Raw genomic sequence first — 15,122 nt, 5'->3', positions numbered from 1 at the left:
TTCCCCAATTGATGGGCATCCCCTCATTTTCCAATTTTTTGCCACCACAAAGAGAGCAGCTATGAATATTCTTGTACATGTCTTTTTCCTTATTATCTCTTTGGGGTACAAACCAAGCAGTACTATCAAGCTAGCTGTCTTACATCTTGGCAGCTACCTTGTCTGAGAGCCAAGCTTCATGGACTTGGGATCCCTGGATATACTCCCTGAGAAGCAGGTGGAGAAATTTCTTATAGTACCAAGACTTTTGGAGAGGAGATCAATTGAGGGGCAGTGGATCAGCCTCTGGTGGACACTTAGAGTGAAAGTGCCTTTCCCTTAATTTCTTCCATTTAGAAAAGTAGGGAATTACCCACCCCTTCATTCCTTTGGAATCCTCTTTGAACATTTTCCTGAGATATGGAGTTAAAAGCTTAGGCAAAGTCCATCTTGCATATCCCAGAATTCCTCCTCTGGATTCTATGCTGCTATAGGAGTTCTTGGGCATTAAGAATGGGGTAGAGATGGGCAAAGAGGGGTATTACAGAATGACAGGGAAAAAGAAAGATTCTGTAGATATGGGTTGAGTGCCATTTGGGCTTTCAATTCACATGTAATGTGGAGTTAATAATTTGAATACAGGTAGGAATTTTGAGTTCTTTTAAGGAATCTGCTTGGGTTTCAGAAGTGTCCTGGGGAAATCAGGGTGGGGATGGAAACCTGAATTAACAGCCCCTAGATCAGGGCAAATGTGACACTTCCATTGGCTCATTGAGTCAGTCTGTGGTGGTATCCCAACCAGGAAGAGGGGAAGTGTCCCGTCATGAAGAGATCAGCTCAAGGACATCTCTCACTAACATTGTCTCCCTGATTCCAAAAAGGTTAAAGAAGGAAAGATGAGGTCAGAAGCAGTAGTCTAGTCCGATTTCTAAGGACAAATTGGAACAGGAATAAATGATGGCAACTACCCCAGGAGGGCTATAAGCATTTTATGAACAAGCCAAAAACTCACTCCAGCAATTACTGTAGTACATAAAAATATTTTTTTAATATATTTTATTTGATCATTTCCAAGCATTATTCGTTAAAGACATAGATCATTTTCTTTTCCTCCCCCCCACCCCCCCATAGCCGATGCGTAAATCCACTGGGCATTACATGTTTTCTTGATTTGAACCCATTGCTTTGTTGATAATATTTGCATTAGAGTGTTCATTTAGAGTCTCTCCTCTGTCATGTCCCCTCAACCGCTGTATTCTGGCATTTTCCTCGGTGTTTCCACTCCTATAGTTTATCCTTTGCTTATGAATAGTGTTTTTTTTTCTCCTGGATCCCTGCAAATTGTTCAGGGACATTACACCGCCATTAATGGAGAAGTCCATTACGTTCGATTATACCACAGTGTATTAGTCTCTGTGTACAATGTTCTCCTGGTTCTGCTCCTCTCGCTCTGCATCACTTCCTGGAGGTTGTTCCAGTCTCCATGGAACTCCTCCACTTTATTATTCCTTTTAGCACAATAGTATTCCATCACCAACATATACCATAATTTGCTCAGCCATTCCCCAATTGATGGGCATCCCCTCGTTTTCCAGTTTTGGGCCACCACAAAGAGCGCAGCTATGAATATTTTTGTACAAGTCTTTTTGTCCATTATCTCTTTGGGAGTACATAAAAATCTTAAGGGAAAACCCAACACAAAAAATGGGTGTAGGGTCTACATAAATCCTCCTACTCTCTCACCAAGGATGCATCCAACAAGGGATGGGAGAGAAGGCAGAAGACACACACACACAAATATTCACACTAACAGAGATAAATGCAGGTTTCACCAGACACACACATTCCTGAACCCCTAAATTAAATCATTTAAAAATATTTTGATTTATATCCTTCAGGAATTGTGGAGAGAAGACTAAAGGGGAGTGTCAAAAGGGCCTTGAGAAACATCTGCCTGACTTAAGAGGAAAATTGAGGAAGACAAAGGGGAAAGGAGTTGAACATTTTGATTCCTATGTATAATCCCTTGGAAGAAGTCAGTTGAAGGCTCAAATCTATCATCCCCTTTGGAGGATGCCTGTTTATCTGGTTATGTAGACATAGAGGAGCACTCAGCCATTCTCTCTTCCCCCATATATTCTGGTATTGCTGTGTTCTCTTCATAGATTCATATTGGGAATTCTCCTATATACCTCCTTGTCAAGAATTCAGCACAGTCCTTTATAGGCATTAATGACTCCCTGTGTGATCTATGGAGCCAATGGTATGAAAACACCTGTATTTGGGGAGTTAATAAATTCACTGTATTCTCCTTTGGGAAGCACCATATGGTTTTTCAATTCTAATTCTTGTTCACATATGTGAGTTCCCAGGTAGCTTTTTATCTCTATATGAGTCCTCCACTGGTGAGAGCTGATTCCATATAGATTCCTCTTCCTGTGGTCCACATATTCCCACTTTACTCCTATATGTGAGGAATGAGAGTCTGTGGACACCAATAGGAGTCTTCCAAAGTCAAGCCAAGGTAGGGAAGAAGGAAAATCTTTCAGGTATACAGAGAGGAGAAAAGAGAGCCCATATTTAAATCAGCAAGAGGAAGAAAAACTCTTTGTCTATCTATTTATCTATGTTATTTATCTATCTATTGATCAGGAGAGAATATATGTTGATATATCGGAAGAGAATCTGTGAGTGCCTAGACATGGAGAAGGAGGACCAAGGAAGATTGCTGAGGTTTGTGAGGACAGAGAATGTGTAACTCCTGGAAATGAACTCATAGAACCAATATAAACTGGAAAGGAATAAGAAGGGGGCAACCTGAGGTCTTAAAAAACATGAATAGTTTCTATTTCTCCATACATAAGTGATGTCATATATTCTCTGCATTTTCATACACACAAATGTGCCTTCATACAATATGTGAGAGATTCCAGAGTCATAGGAATGTAGAGAATAGATATATCAACAAAAATGGGCTGGATCTTTTGGTATATGGGGTTATACAGCCAAATACTGAGATCACTCAAGCAGGAAGGGAAGGGTGAGGTGATGAGATCCCCCTGATGAGAATAGTCTGATGACACAAAGACCCCATTACATCATAATATACTGACTGGGGGGGCAGGGTCATAAAAGGCAGCAGAGGTGTAGGGATAGAGACAGCCCTGGGGCTCTGGCCATCCATCACAGTCCCTGTAAGTCATCTCCCTCCCTGCCAGGCTCCCTGAAGAGAGAAGTAAAGACTTTCTATCTCCTTTCACCTTCCTGAACTAGTCCAACCCCTTGGGGATCCTTGTAGCACTGGTGGTGAGGGAGGCAAAAAGGAGGCAGAGAGGGGGAATGATGGAGTGAAAATGGGGCCTGAGAGTATTGGAGTGAGAGGGGAGCTGATTGCTGGCAGAGAGGTTAGTGGAATTCCCAGTGGTAGATCATGGATATTGGGGTAGGGTTGTTGGCAGAAGCATCTCTGCCTCACCAAGGTAGGCACAGACATCACTGCCCACCACTTCTCTGCTTGGAGGGATTAACAAGGGGAGAGTCTGGCTAGCCAGAACTCATCTTCTCCTGTCTGCTTGTCCTCTTAGGGCTGCTAATGGATGTCTGAGAGGGGAGAGAGGTCCAGAAATTTACCCAAAGGCCACTCTGAGGATCGGTTGGCAGAAAAGTGGTCACGAAACACAAGCCACAGACTGCTGCATCCAGTCCCATAAGAAAGAAAAGATCCCTGCTCATCCCTTCAGGACAATAGCTTTCCATTCTGAGGTGAGATAGACCCTGTCAGATGAGACCCTTAGATTATGGGAGGTTTTAGGCTTAAAACATGAACTGAACTAGCCTGGATGGGGGCTGGCTCATCCAAAAGCATTAGACTGGCACTGTTTTTGTCATAGAAGGAGGAGGCTATTTGACTGAGTGAAGGGAGCTGCATAGGGATGTAGGAGAGGAGTCTGAAGAGGCTTGTAGGTTTGAGTCAAATGGAGCCTGAAAGAGATCTCAGAATTCATTGTCCAACCCCTCAAATGACAGAAAGGGCTAAGTGAAGTGAAGAAGAAAGGAGGAGTTTGATCTAATTAGCAAATTCAGGAATGGAAGGGGGGGGAAAGCAGGTCCTGAGTCTAGGATCCTCTTGTCTGCCAAGCTAGCTGGCTTACATCTTGGCAGTTACCTCTTCTGAGAGCCAAGCTTCATACACTCAGGTTGCCTCAGAATGAGGTGGAGAAATTCCCCATAGAGCCAGGACTTCTGTGAGTCTTCAGTCAGAGGAGAAGAGATCAAGTAAGGGGTTTGGATCAGCCTCTGCAGAAGTGACCTTCCCTGAATTCCTTTCATTTTGGAAACCAGGGATTTGCACATCCCACTCCTTTCTGGAAGCTCCTTGAATATTTCCCTGGGATTTAGAGGTTAAAGCTTAGGGGCAAGGTCCATCTTGCTGATCTCAGAGAATTCCTCCTCTGGAGTCTCAGCTTGTTGAAGGAGTACTTGGACATTAGGAATGAGGTAGAGATGGGCAAAGACAGGTATCATGGAGGGAATATAGGGATCCAGAAATGCTTGGAAGATTTCGGTGGAGTGCCATTTAGGTTTTCAATAATCACATGGATAGTGAAGAACTGAATGAAGGTGGGAATTGTGAGTTGTTTAAAGGAACCTCCTTTGCTATAGAAGGATCCTAGGGGAAAGCAGGGTGGGGAAGCAAGTCTGAATCAACAGCCCCCTAGATCAGGGCAAATGTGCCATTTCCATGGCCTCATTGAGCCGGTCTGTGGGGCTAACTTGATCAGGAAGAGAAGTTTTGCCCCATCTTGAAGAGATCAGCTCAAGGGCATCTCTCACTAACATTGTTTCCATGATTCCAAAAAGGTTGAAGAGGAAAAGATGAGAGCAGAAGCAGTACCCAGTCCAATTTGTAAGGACAAATGAGACCAGAAATATATAAAGGCAACTTCCCCAGGAGACCTTTAATTTTAAGTATTTCATGAACAAGCCATAAACTCCAGCAATTACTGTAGAAAATAAAATTCTTAAGTGAAAACAAAACCCAAAATGTGGGTGTTGGGTCTACATAAATCCCTCTACTGTCTGAACAAGGATCCATCTAAATAGGGATGGGAGAGAAAGAAGGACACACACATACAAATATTCTCACCAACACAGAGATAGATACAGGTTTTCACACCAGATTCACACACACACTGCTGTACCCCTAAATTCAATCATTAAAATTTTTTTCATTGATATTCTTCAGGGATCTTGGAGAGAATACTAAAGGGGAACATCAAAAGGGCCTTGAGAAAAATCTTCCTGAATTGTACAAGGAGAGATTAAGAGGCCAAAGGCAAAGGAGTTGTACGTGTTGATTCCTTTGGAAAAATCCCAAGGAAGAGGTCAGTAGAAGGCTAAGATATATCATCCCCTGAGCAGGATCCCTATTTATCTGGTTATTTAGACATGGAGGAGCCCTCAGCCATTCTCTCTTCCCCCATATATTCAGGTATTGCTGTGTTCTCTTTATGAATTTATATTAGGAATTCTCTATACCCCCCCTTGTTGCCCAGAATTCAATACTGACAAGTCCTTTCTAGGCATTACTGAATCTATGCGATCTATGGAGCCAATTAGCATGAAAACTGTTCTATGTAGGATGCAGAGATTCACTGTATTCTCCCTTGGGAAGTGCCATATGATTATTCGAGTGTGCTTCTCCTTGTTCATATACATCAGTCCTCAGGTAGCTTCTCTCTCTCTATATATATATATATATATGAGTCCTGAACTGGTGAGAGCTGATTCCATCTAGATGCCTCTTCCTGTGGTCCACATATTCCCTCTTTACTCCTCCCATATGTGAGGAATTAGACACTGTCTGTGGACACCAACATGAGTCTTCGAAAGCCCATCTCAGGGATAGAAGAAGCCGATTCCTTTCCAGTATACAGAGAGGAGAGAGAAGGGATGATTGCTGAGGTCTGTGAGGACAGAGGTTGTACAAGTCCTGGAAATGAACTGATAGAACCAGGATAAGTAATTCTGGAGAGGAATAATGAGGGGGCAGCCTGAGGACTTAGAAATGTGATTATATTCTCTTTCCTAATACCTGGGAGGTTTCATACATTCTCTGCATTTCTATACACACAAATGTTCTTTTATACAATATGTGAGAGACTTCAGAGTCATAGGAATGTGGAGAGTAGATATATCAATGAAATGGGCCTGGTCTTTCTGTATATAGGGTTATGCACTCACACATTGAGGTCTCCCAAGCAGGAAGGGAAGGGGGAGATGAAGAAATCCCCCTGATGAGAATAGTCTGATGACACAAAGACCCCATTACATCATAATATGCTGACTGGAGGGGGCAGGGTCATAAGAGGCAGCAGAGGTGTAGGGATAGAGACAGCCCTGGGGCTCTGGCCATCCATCACAGTCACTGTAGTCATATCCCTCCTTGACAGACTCCCTGGAGAGAGCAGAAGTAAGGAATCTCCATCTCCCCTCACCCTCCTGAAGAAACCCAACCCCTAGGGGCCCTTTGTAGCATTAATGGTGAGAAAAGGAGGTGGGAGGGGTGATTAATGAAGTAAAAATGGAGCCCGAGAGTGTTAGAGTGAGATGGGCACTGACTGATGGAACGGAAGTTAGTGGGATTCCCAGTGGTAGAGCATGGAGATTGGGGTAGGGTTGTTGGCAGAAGGACCTCTGCCTCATCAAGGTGGACATCACTGCCCACCATGTATCTGTTTGGAGGGATTAACAAGGGGAGGGTCTGGCTAGCCAGAACTCTTGTCTCTTTTCTGCTTGTCCTCTTAGGGCTGCTAATGTATGTCTGAGAGGGGAGAGAGGTCCAGAAATTTACCCAAAGGCCACTCTGAGGATCAGTTGGCAGAAAGGTGGTCAGGAAACACAAGCTACTGACTGCTGAATCCAGTCCCACAAGGAATAAAAGATTCCTGCTCATCCCTCCAGAACAACAGCTTTCCATTCTGAGGTGAGACAGATCCTGTAGGATGGGGGACATCTGTGGCTCAGGACGAAGGTTCAGGGAGACCCTTGGGCTATGGGAGGCTTTAGTCAGAATCAGCTGAATGGGGGCTGGACATTAAAAAAGCATTATAATGGTAGTGTTTTTGTCTTAGTGGGAGGAGGATGGGTGAGGAGACCTGGAGAGGCAATGACAGAGAGGAGTCTGAAGGGGCTTGTAGGTTTGAGTCTAAAGGAGCCTGTATATCAGAGGTCATCTTGTCCAACCTCCTCACATGACAGAAAGGGCTAAGTGAAGTGAAGAAGAGGGGAGGAGTTTGATCTATTTTACACAGCCATTAAGGGAAGGGGGAAAAGCAGGCCCTTAGTCTAGGATCCTCTTATCTGCCAAGCTACTTGTCTTACATCTTGGCACCTACCTCTTCTGAGAGCCAAGCTTCATGCACTCAGGTTGCCTCAGAATGAAGTGGAGAAATTCTCCATAGAGCCAGGACTCCTGTGAGTCATGGAGAAGAGATCAAGTAAGAGGTTTGGATCAGCCTCTGGAGAAGTGACCTTCCCTGAATTTCTTTCATTTAGGAAAACAGGGATTTGCTCATTCCACTCATACTTTCTGAAACCTCCTTGAACATTTCCCTGGGATTTAGAGATAGAGATAAAAGCTTAGGCAAGGTCCATCTTGCTGATCTCAGAGAATTCCTCCTCTGGAGTCTCAGCTTGTTGGAGGAGTACTTGGACAATAGGAATGGAATAGAGAGGGGCAAAGATGGGTATCATGGAGGGAATATAGGGATCAAGAAAAGCTTGGTAGACTTGGGTTCAGTGCTATTTGGGCTTTCAATAATCACATGGAAAGTGAAGAAGATGAACTGAATGAAGGTGGGAATTGTGAGTTGTTTAAAGGGACCTCCATCAGCTATAGAATGATCCATGGGGAAAACAGGGTGGGGAAGGAAGCCTGGATTAACAGTCCCTAGATCAGGGTAAATGTGCCACTTACATTGCCTTCCTGAGCCAGTCTCTAGGTCTATCCCAAACAGGAAGTGGGGATTTGCCCCACCTTGAAGTGATTCAGCTCAAGGACATCACTCACTAACATTTTCTCCCTGATTCCAAAAATGTTGAAGACAGAAAGTTGAGGCCAGAAGCAATAGCTCAGTTCAATTTGTAAGAACAAATGGGACCAGAAATATATGAAGGCAACTTCCCCAGGAGGGCTATAAGCATTTCATCAACATGCCCAAAATTCACTCTAGCAATTACTGTAGTAAATAAAAATCTTAAGGGAAAACCCAACACAAAAAATGAGGGATCTACATAAATCCCTACTACTTTCTGACCAAGAATCCATCCAACAAGGGATGGGAGAGAAAGCAGGAGACACACACACACACAAACAAATATTCACACTGACACAGAGATAAATACAGGCTTTCACACCAGATACCCACACACTTGCTGTACCCATAAATGCAATCATTTAAGAAAGAATTTTCATTGATATACTTCAGGAATCATGAAGACAAAAAGTGAGTGCCAAAAAGGCATTGAGAAATGCCTGCGTTAGTTAGGAGGAGAACTGAGGAAGCCAAGGGGGAAAGCACTTGAACATTTTGATGAGTATGTAGAATCCTAAGGAACAGGCCAGTGGAAGGCTAGGATGTAACATCCCCTGAGCAGGATCCCTATTTATCTGGTTATTTAGACATGGAGGAGCACTGAGCCATACTCTCTTCCCCCATATATTCAGGTATTGCTGTGTTCTCTTCATTGATTCATTTTAGGAATTCTCATGTATACCCCCTTGGTGTCCAGAATTCACCACTATTCAGTCCTTCCTAGGCATTAGTGAATCCCTGTGTGATCTATGGAGCCAATTGGTATGAAAACTCTTGTATTTGGGGTGCAGAGATTCACTGTATTCTCCCTTGGGGTGTACCATATGATTATTCAAGTGTAGTGCTTCTTTACATACATGAGTCCTCAGGTTGCTTCTTTCTATATATGAATCCAGCACTGGTGAAAGCTGATTCCATCTAGATGCCTCTTCTGTGGTCCACATATTCCTTCTTTACTCCTATATGTGAGGAATGAGACACTGTCTGTAGACTCCAAAGGGAGTCTTCCAAAGCCCATCCCACAGAGAGAAGAAGCAGAATCCTTTCAGGTATACAGAGAGGAGAGAAGAGAGCCCATATATAAATCAGAGGAGGACAAATCTTTATCTATCAATGAAAAGAGAATATATGTAGATATATAGGAATAGAGAGAATCTGTGAGTGCCTAGACATGGCAGAGGAGGAGGAGAAGAGATAATTCTGAGGTTTCTGATGACCCAGGATTGTGTAAATCATGAAAATGAACTGATAGAATCAGTATAAGTAATGCTGGAGAGGAATAAGGGCAGGGTTGCCAGAGGACTTGGAATTCTGAATATATTCTCTGTCATCACAACACAGGAGATGCCATATATTCTCTGCATTTTCATACACACAAAAGTTCCTTTTTAAAATGTTAGAGACTCCAGTCATAGTAATGCAGAGAATAAATATATCAATGAAATGGGCCTGATCTTTCTGTATATATGATTATAGGGCCAAACATGGAAGCCTTCAGAGCAGGAATGGGAAGATGGAGATGAAGAGATTCCCCTGATGGGAATAGTCTGATGACACAAAGACTGCAATACATCATAATATACTGACTGTAGGGAGCTTTATTATAAGAGGCAGCCTAGGTATAGGGATAGACACAGCCCATGGGCTCTGGCCATCCACCAAAGTCTCCCTCTTTGCCAGGCTCCCTGGAGAGAGCAGAAATAAGGAATCTCCATCAGCCCTCAACCTCTTGAAAAATCCAAACCTCTAATTGCCCCTTTGTAGCATTGATGATGAGGGAGGGGGAAAAAGGCAGGGACAGAAAAAGGAGCCTGAGAGATTTGGAGTAAGAGGAGTAATGACTCCTCTTAGTTAGTGGGAAACCCATTTGAGAGACCATGCAAATTGGAGTAAGGTTGTTCGAAGGAGAACCAGTGCCTGACCAAGGAGGGCACTGACATAACTGCACACCAGGTATCTGCTAGGAGAGGATACAAAGGGGAGGGTCTGGGTCGACTGAACTCTTTTCCTCTTGTCTGCTTGTCCCCAGAGGACTGCTAATAGATGTTGAAGAGGGGAAGAGGTCCAGAAATTTACCCAAAGGGCACCCTGAGGATCACTTGTCAGAAAAGTCATCAGGAAACACAAGCGACAGACTGCTGAATCCAGGTCCAAGGCAAAGAAATTATCCGTGCTGGTCCCCCTAGAACAGTTGCTTTCCATTCTGAAGTAAGCCAGTCTCTGTAGCATGGGAGGGGGCATCTGTGGATCAGGAGGAAAATCCAGGGAGACCCATGAGCTATGGGAGGCCTCTGCCATAGAACATGGGCTGAATTAGCTGGATGAGAGATTTCACACCAAAAGGCATTATTAATAGTGTTGTCATAGAGGGTAAAGGCTGATTGCCTGGTTGAAAGGGACTGGGAAGTGACATTGGAGAGGACTCTGAAGGGACTTTTACAGGTTTGGGGGGCCTGGAGGCTGCAAGAAATCTCAGAGAAAATCATGTCCAACATCTTCATTTGAATGAAAGGACTAAGTGAATCCAAGAGGAGGACAGGGTTTTGTTCCAGGTTACAGTATAACCAGGAAGGGGTAAATCCAGTTCTAAGTCCATGAGGTCATGAGCCAAGCTTCATATACTCAGGTTGCCTCAGAAACAGGTGGAGAAATTCCGCATTGAGCCAGGACTTCTGGGAATCTTCAGATAGAAAAAAGAGATCAAATGATAAGGGATTTTGGATCAGACTGGGGTAGATGTGACCTTTCCTGAATTTCATTCATTTGGGAAATCAGGGACTTTCTCATTTCCCTCGAACTTTCTGGTACCTCCTTGAACATTTTCCTGGGATGTAGAGGTAGAATCCTAGAGAAGATCCATCTCTCTAATCTCAGAGAATTCCTCTCCTAGAGTATGAGCTGCTGAAGGTCTTATCTTGTGCATTAAGAAAATGGGGTAGATGGGCAAGGAGGGGTACCATGGAGGGACAGGGACGTACATAGACTTGGTAGACATGGACTGAGTGGCTTCTGGGCTTTCAATAATCACAGGGAAAGTGGAGATCACAGACTGAACAAAGGTGGGAATTGCAAGCTGTTTAAAGGAACCTGCTTGGGCTGCAGAAGGGTTCTAGGGGAAATCGGGGTAGGGATGGAAGCCTGCTGAATCACAATCCCTGCTCTAGACCTCATTAGCCCCTACATTTCCCACCCAGGCTAATCTGGGAAGTTCTTCCAAGCAGGGCAGAAGGCTTCTACTACAACCTGCAGAGCTCATCCTTATGGCCAGTCTCTCTTTAACATTGTCTCTCTGTTGCCAGCAGCCTGAAGACAAAGATGAGGCCTGAAACAAGAGTCCAGTGCAGTTATTTGTAAACATGGGGCCAGGGATATGAGAGAGCATCCTCCCAGGAAGGCTAAAGGCCCTTCTTAGTTATCCCACCCTTATTCCTACAAATACTCTAGTTAACAGGAATCTAAAAGAAAGCACAAAGCAGAAGGTGTCTCCACTCCAACCTGACATCTTCCAACCTGCTACCATGGATCCAACAAATGTTGCAGTGCAGCATGGGATACTCCCACATAAACCCCACCCAGCCCCCACCCAGCCACACACCCAGAGAAGACACTGCCATGCTCACATGCAAATTCTTGTTCCCCCAAATCACTTCATAAAATGTTGTCATCCCCATCCATTGGCAGTTACGGTGGCAGAAGCCCGAAGGCGGCCCACAGAGGCACTTTCAGATACACATGCCTGACTGAGGCAGAAGAGTCATGGCAACCCAAGGCAACACAGGCTGGCAATATTCATTCCTATGGAATGCGATGGTGGAAGAGTCAGACATCTCTCCTCCTCGGTGAGCTTCCCTTCTTTGCTTATTGAGCCTGAATGAGTGCTCCCCCATTGGCCCTGCCCAGCCCTAGACTGGAATATGAGAGGAGGGTCTCCTGAAGAATGGTATTTTGAATTCTCTGCGGCATTCCCATGCTATTGAGATCTGAGCACTCCCGCGTGCTCTCTAGGGATTGCTGATTCCTTATCGGGTCCCCTTACAGCCCCCCAGAAGCCCCTAGATTGGGCAGCGGCCATGTTGGAGGCCTCGTGCACCAGAACCCAGCGGGCCCAATGGGGTGGGCTTTTGAAGGGGTGACGCAGGGACGTGTGGACACACAGCAGAGGGGCCCCGGGCAGCAATAACGGTGCCTGTGCCTCCCTCCGTCCATGCCGGGCTCCCGTGATGGCCACAGTGTGTAACAGCCCCGCACCAGGCCACTTGCAGCAGCAAAGGTGGGAGCGAGGAGATGAGCCGCAGTGGGTGCGTGGGGAGCCTCCTGGAAGCCCACGCGGCGGAGCCGGATGCGGGTGGGGGGTGGCGCGAGAGGAGCTGAGGCCAGGCGGGTGGGTGGTGATGCCCGTTGGGGGCCGATGGAGGGGGGAGGGAGTTGACGCAGGAGCCCTGCAGAATGTCCAGGCGCTGGCGTCACTGGCCATCAGCTCTGAGCGGGGGAGGGGCGCCTAGCCAGGGCTCAGCTCCGCTAGGCTACGGCTCCCCCTCTGGCTGAGAATGGCTACTGCACAGGAGGCAGATGTGGGGAACCGCCCTAAGCCCAGCCAAGGCTCAGCTGCCTGAACCTGGGAGATCTGTGGGCAGGGAGCACAAGCTGAGGACCTGGGACAGCTCCCAGGGCAGGGAAAAGGTCCAGGACTGGTTCCTCCAGACCTGTCACAGTCTCGCGGGAGGGGGGCACGTGTGGCTCTGGCGGGGGGTTGGGGGGGGCCTCAGGGACACTGTGAAGTCAAGAAGTAAGGCAGGGGCTTGGCCAAGGCTCACACAGACAGCAAAGGGCCAAAGACGGCCTGGGAGCCTGCCAGGGTAGCTGCCTTTCATCTCCTGGGCTCTGCTTCCACTGAGAGCCAAGCTAAAGTGGCCCAACTTCCCTGCAAGCTACTCCAGCACAGCTGCTGAAGAAATTTCCCTCAGAGCTAGGGATGCTGGCAGGCATCAACCTGGCCTAAGGGAGGGACCAATCACTCCCCTGGCCTTTGGGTCAAAAGGGGATGGACAGCCCCCAAGATGAGCCTGAGCACAATCCCTTGGCTTCTCCACTTGTGAAATTGGGATGACTCAGAACTGACTCCATTTGGGCTCTCCTTCAACGTTTCCTGAACCTTGTAGGTAGCAGGCTGGGCAAAGTCCTTTTCTCCTGCCCTCAGACAATTCTCTCTCTGGGAGGGGGACTGCTATGTGTGTGAAGGAGGGCCTTTCACAGTCCAAATGGGGCAGAGGTGGTCAAGAGTTGGCCAAAGGATCAGAGAGCCTTGGAGTGGGAGGAGGGTGGGGGCAGATTGACAGGACTTCATTGGTGGGAAGCAAGCTGGAGATGATAGACAAAAAATGGAGGTGGGAGATTGTCAGCTGTACAAAAGATCCTGGTTGGGTGGCAGAATGGGGGGGTGCAGGGTGGGATAGGAGGAATCCTTCCCAATAACAAGCTCTTGACCACAGCTCATTGTGCCCTTTCCTGTCCCACCTTAGACTAGTCTGTGATGTTCTACGAACCAGAGGGAGAGTGCTTCTCCCCCAACATGCAAAGATCATGGATATCTCTCACTCAACTTGTCTCTCTCTGCTTCCACAAAGACTGAAGAAGAGCAAGAATTAAGATGCAGGAGCCCAATTCAATGTAGCATTGGGGCTCAGAGTATACGGAACAGCTTTCCCTGGAAGGCAATAAATACTTCATCACCACCGAAATTGATTCCAGCAAGCAATTCTGTTCATAGATATCTAAGGCAATGCACACACAAAAAGGAGTGGGCACAGTGTACCCCCCTCAACCTGGTCTGATCTCTTCTTGTTAATAACCAGTGATGCCCAAGGGATGGGATGGAAGTGGGCCACATACACAGAGACACTCATAGTAAGACACGCCCACACAATCTCCTGTATGGATAAATACATTCATTTCCTAAAGAATTTTTCATTCATATCCATTTTTAATAATGGGGAGCAGACAACAGTAGGGGATTCAACTACTGTTAAGATGGGAAGATTTTTAGGGTAGACAAAGGAAAAACAGGCTGAGTGTATTCATTCTTATGTAAAATTGCATGGAAAAAAAGATGGTGGAAGATTCAAAGAAATCTCCAAGTTGATGAAATATGCATTCTCTAGGTATTTTTTTTTCTATTTGAAATAGTTAATTTAGGAAATTTGGAACATTATTCCTTGGTTACAATAATCACATTATTTCCTCCCTCCCCTCCACCCACCCTTCCCTCAGCCCAGGCACAATTTCATTGGGTATTGTGTCCTTAATCAGACTGAAGAAGAAGAGCAAGAATTAAGAAGCAGGAGCCCAATTCAGTAGCATTGGGACTCAGAGTATAGGGAACAACTTTCTCAGGAGGGCTCTAAGCACTTCATCACCCATCCAAATTGATTCCAGCAAGCAATTCTGATAATAGATATCTAAGGCAATGCACAACACAAAAAGGAGGGACACAATGTGTGCCCCAACAACCAGTGATGCCCAAGGGATGGGACACAGACTCATAGTAAAATCCTCCCACACAAATTCCTATACCCATAAATACAATTATTTCCTAAAGAATTTTTCATTCACATCCATTTGTAATAATGGGGAGCAGGCAATAGTAGAAGTTTCTACTATTAGGAAGGGAAGATTTTAAGGGTAGTCAAAAGACAAACAGGTTGTGTATTTATTATGGAAAATTGCATGAAAAAAAGATGGTGGAAAATTCAAACAAGTCTCCTAGTGGAGGAAACCTGCCTTCCCTAGTTATTTAAACTGGAAGGAGGCCACCATTTTCTGTCAGTCCACATATTCAGATATTTATACATTCCTATTATGAATTCTTCTCTCCAGTCCTTTGCTAGTGTTATGTGAGAATGCTGATTTCCTGTCTGCACATGGATGAATCCATTTGACTTGACAGATTCTCCTTAAATATTCCCATAAGCAAGGACATGTTCAGTGTCTCAACTTATGGTATTCTCCCTTCTGAGTCATGGGTATGATACATGAGGACACAAGGACTCC

The 15,122-nt window shown here is 45.5% G+C and overlaps 2 long non-coding RNA genes across 7 annotated transcripts in view; both read left to right on the top strand.

Annotated features, from left to right (window-relative positions):
• LOC103091903 (uncharacterized) overlaps positions 1-15,122 on the top strand; it is a 55,792-nt gene that overhangs the window by 23,949 nt on the left and 16,721 nt on the right. The window lies entirely within an intron of this gene.
• Positions 3,158-13,813, top strand: LOC130456107 (uncharacterized). Of its 6 annotated transcripts, none has more exons than XR_008914502.1 (7): positions 3,158-3,173; positions 3,564-3,741; positions 5,225-5,363; positions 6,787-6,964; positions 10,105-10,283; positions 11,757-11,914; positions 13,595-13,813. It is a non-coding gene; the product is annotated as an uncharacterized LOC130456107 (long non-coding RNA). The 6 variants fall into 6 exon arrangements; XR_008914500.1 differs by having other exon boundaries at positions 3,167-3,214; XR_008914501.1 differs by having other exon boundaries at positions 3,170-3,383.

Source organism: Monodelphis domestica, chromosome X, assembly GCF_027887165.1.
Source record: "Monodelphis domestica isolate mMonDom1 chromosome X, mMonDom1.pri, whole genome shotgun sequence".
NCBI classification, from domain to species: domain Eukaryota; kingdom Metazoa; phylum Chordata; class Mammalia; order Didelphimorphia; family Didelphidae; genus Monodelphis; species Monodelphis domestica.
Note: the sequence above shows the minus strand (reverse complement) of the source record. Positions and strands in the feature narration are given on the sequence as shown.